Source organism: Myotis davidii, unplaced genomic scaffold (assembly GCF_000327345.1).
Source record: "Myotis davidii unplaced genomic scaffold, ASM32734v1 scaffold235, whole genome shotgun sequence".
NCBI lineage: Eukaryota > Metazoa > Chordata > Mammalia > Chiroptera > Vespertilionidae > Myotis > Myotis davidii.
The window spans coordinates 1,667,056-1,671,349 of record NW_006287462.1 but is presented as its reverse complement, the minus strand read 5'-3'; positions in this window follow the sequence as shown (position 1 = coordinate 1,671,349).

Genomic DNA, 4,294 nt, shown 5'->3' with positions numbered 1-4,294 from the left:
TCTTATTCTAAATAAAAAGAATTGTAATTTTAGTTTATAAAATAAGGAGATGCTTCCAGAACTAATCTATGGCTGACTCAGATTCATTAAGGACACTGGGAATGAGGGTAGTTACTTCATTTCTACCCTAAAGTGGATCTGGACATACCTCATTTTATTGTGCTTCACTATATTGAGCTTCACAGAAGTGCATTTTTTACATTTTGAAAGCAAGACCACCCACCAGCAAAAAGATCATGAATTATTTTATTGCAATACTCACTTTATTGTGGCGATCTGGAACGGAACCCACAATATCTGATGTCTGTACTTGTAGGCTAAGACCATTAGGATGTGTTAGTGTGAACCAAATGTCAGTGGGATTTGTATAGGTTCATTAATTAACATGCAAAGCACTGGATTTTCTACCTAGAGCTGTACCAGGAGGCAAAGAAGGATTCATAAGTAAAAATGAAAGTTTCCTAACAGTGTTTTGACTTGATACAATAAGGCTAAAAACAAATGGCACACAAACCCTGGTTGGTAAATTTGATTCTTACAGGGACATGGGTTAATAATCTGGAAACTACCCAGAGTTGATCAAGCAACTAAATATATTGTAGAAAATGAGAGTAAGATTTATCTTGGTAGAAGAAGTTACAAATAATATAGGGAAGAAGGCTAAAATGGTGCTGGATTGGAGTAGGAGATGCCAGTATGAAGTCATTTATATCTATATGGGCACATGGATTTGTGTATATATAATATCTCCTAGCTCTGTCTACATGAGAGTTCTAAGAAGTAGTGACACCTCAGAAGCAATGAGCACATCTTAGTATTCAGAGTTTGATTTCTAAAAGCTATTATCCAATAAAAGGAACCAGGGCTCCTTAGAAAAGTGGTTAATTCCAGGGCTGGGGCAGAAAAAACAACACCACCACGATGAATCTGAGTCATATTGTAGTGCCAGAAAATAAAGTTGTTTAAAAACGAAAAAGGAACATACCCAAGGAACACAGCAGACAACTGAAAGAGATGGCACAATTTGAGCAAATAATAATAGCTGTTAGCCCAAATAAAAAATAACGACCTTTGAGTTTATATGATAAGAATAATGCACCTCCCTCTAAATAAAAGCATGTGTACATACATGTATACATACATGGGAGAGAAGAAACAATTCTTCCTTACAGAGGAATAGTTCTAATTAATAAATAGAGGAAAAGAGAAAATTGTCATTAGAACACCACAGTAATAACTGCTGCAAGATTCACCAATGAAAGCTAAAATTAGTGGGTAAAGTTAAGCTGCATAACCTCAAAGAAACTGTCTAAAATAAATATACTTTAATTTCACAGGGAAATATAGAAACTTGATAGTGGAAGGAGCTTGGCAAACTACACCTTGACCAAGACACCATGGTTAAAATTACTGGTAATAAGAGATACTGACATAAGAGATGTTGTTCAGTATGCTGCACCGAGAAGGAAACATTACATTTATGGCATTCTTCCCAATTATGCATATCCTCTGACTAATCATGCGAAACATATCAGACCAATACAGATCATAGGACTGTGTGCAAAATAACTGACCTATACTTTTCAAATTCAAGGTTACTACAGACAATAAAAAATAAAATTAAAAACCATCACAGGAGGAGGAAAAATGGCGGAGGTATAAACGGACGTGTCCTGCACTTGTCCTGGAGCAGATAAGGGTGAGCAGCTGAAACGGGTAACATACAGCCCGAATAGGCCGAGGATTTTCAACTGAGAGACTGTCTGCAGCTAGGAAAGACCGAGAACCCCCAGGAAAAAAAGGACTGTGTGTGTGGGGGGGGAGGTTGGGGGTTAATGGGGGGGCTAAGGACACATTTGTAATACCTTAATAATAATAAAAAAAGGAAAAAAACACACAAAAAAACAAAACAAAACAAAAAAAAACCATCACAGTTTGGGAGAGATTAAGGAAACAAGACAACTGATTAGATCCTAGAGCAGAAGACATTAGCAAAAAATTGATGAAATCTGAATAAAGGCTGCAGCTTCTCTAATAGTATATTATACTAATAGTTTATCTAAATAGTATATTATACTAATGTTATTCTAGTTTTGATCATTGAAATATCATATAAGATGTTAACATTAGAAGAAGCTGATTAAAGGGCAAGTGGGGATTATCAATACCCTACTGTAAGTCTAAAATTAACTCAAAATAAATAGCTAAAGACAAGTAAAATATACAGAATAAGTGGAAGTGGCCACCAATTCTGGTTCTCTTGCTAAAGGTAACCAGAACTTTCATTAGGGCATGTCTTTATAGGCATCATAATAACTGTTATAATAATAAAGGCTCAATAAAATAGTAAAACTTTTTCTGATTTCAAGCATCATACAGTTAGTTCAAGAAAACATACCTATGGGAAATTACTGGAGAATAATTTACTAGGCATTGTTTCAATAATTTTGCACTGGAAAAAAAAGGGATTTAATATAAGCTAAATGTTCTATAAGCCCTGGTCATTTTGTGTCCAGCCCTTTGCCTGGTGGCTGGGAGTAATGAAAGGGCGTTTGTTACTGGGCTCCCAGTCCTTGTAGCACTTTCCTGCTTAGGTCTCTCATTTCAGTATCACACTTAGCTCCCAGCTCCTAGTACCTCCTTTCTGGGACTGAGCTGAATAACTTGAACTAATTTATTTGAAATCCTTCTGGGAGGAAGGATGAAATGCTTATTAGGGATACTTTATGTACAGAAATTTCATTATATAAATTACTTAAATTAATTAAAATAGAGAAACCTAATGACTAATGTTCAAATTCCATTAACTAATTTAGAGAGACAAATGAATTCCCATGCCTTTCTGCATGCTTTTCTTAATGCTTCTAGCAGTCAGTAACTTCCTTTATAAGAGTTTATCCTGAAAAAAATTACCTTTCTTTTTTTTAGTCTTTGGCAAGGTCCAATTTTATGGACTACCTTTTTCAGTGTCTCCTACTTTAAGTAACTCAGTGTTTGAAACCTACCATCTGTTAACAAATAATGTTCTCACCGTGAAGGCAGTGATTCTGTTTATTGCTATGTCATAGGATGAGAAACCAAGAAACGAATAGAATAAGAATAGAAACTGGAGAAGAGCAAATTCCACAGGAAAGAAATTATATGAAATGAACAAGCATGAACAAACCGTATTTGCTGCTATGAGATTCAGGGTAAAAGAATGTGAAGTACAACTATGTTAGTTAAGGCTGTAAGAATGTAGAAAGGGAAGAAAATATTACAAAGGTGATCTTATTGTCCTTTTATTTTAAATGGGAATTATTGGTGCATTTTCTTCAATATGATGTTAGATATAAGTCCTTTGAAGCTCTGGAAATAGGCATAAAAATGGTCACTTAAGATATAAGCAAGCATCACAAAATAATGTAGATGAAAGGAAATCCAATAGAGGAACTCTCAACTGTATTAATGACTTCAACTAAATATAGTCTATTAAGCAAAGCTTAGATATTATAGTAATGATAATAATTCTAACTTTTACTGGTGTTGGGGTTTGAATTGTGTTTTAAGTGCATTGTTCTTTTATTTTTTCCTGACACATCTATTATATTGATAGTAAAGCAAAGTTTTTGTGTTTCCTTTAATACCATAAGGGTTCCTTAGCTGCACCTACCACAAAAATAAGCTCACCTTGACCATTCCCAACATCCAATTTGCTTCTTTTGCTAAGTGTGTCCAAATTCAACTGGGCTCTTGAAAACTGGCAAAATTTGTAAGATCTACATTGTTCATTCAGCAACAATAAATGCTTCTGAGTGTCTACTATGTAAAAAGCTCTGTTCTAGGCCCTAAGGATAGAGTAGTAAATGAGAACACACAAGAACTCTGCTACTCGGGGCTTACTTTTAATGTGGGGAACTTAAAAGTAAGAGCGTTCAGAAGAAGAGCTCCAGAAGTGATGCAGAGTGAGTGAGTGGAGAAGAGTGCCTTTAGAAAGCGTGCTCAGGGTAGACCTCTTTGGAGATATGACTTTTGAAATTGGTCCACAAAGATGGGAAGGAGTCAGAAGACAACGTTCATAGGAAGAATGTTCCAGACGGAAGGAGGAGGATGTACAAAGATGCTGCAGTGTGAAAGAGCCTCTGTTTCTGAAAAATAGACCGAAGGCCATTGTGGCTGGAGGGTAATGAAAGGTGGGAGAATATTAAAAGATTTTGTGGGAAAAGTAGGCACGAGCCTTGAGGCCATAGTAGAAATGTGGGCTTTATTGTGAGACTAATGGAAAATCATTAGAGGGTCCTAATGGAGAACTGCT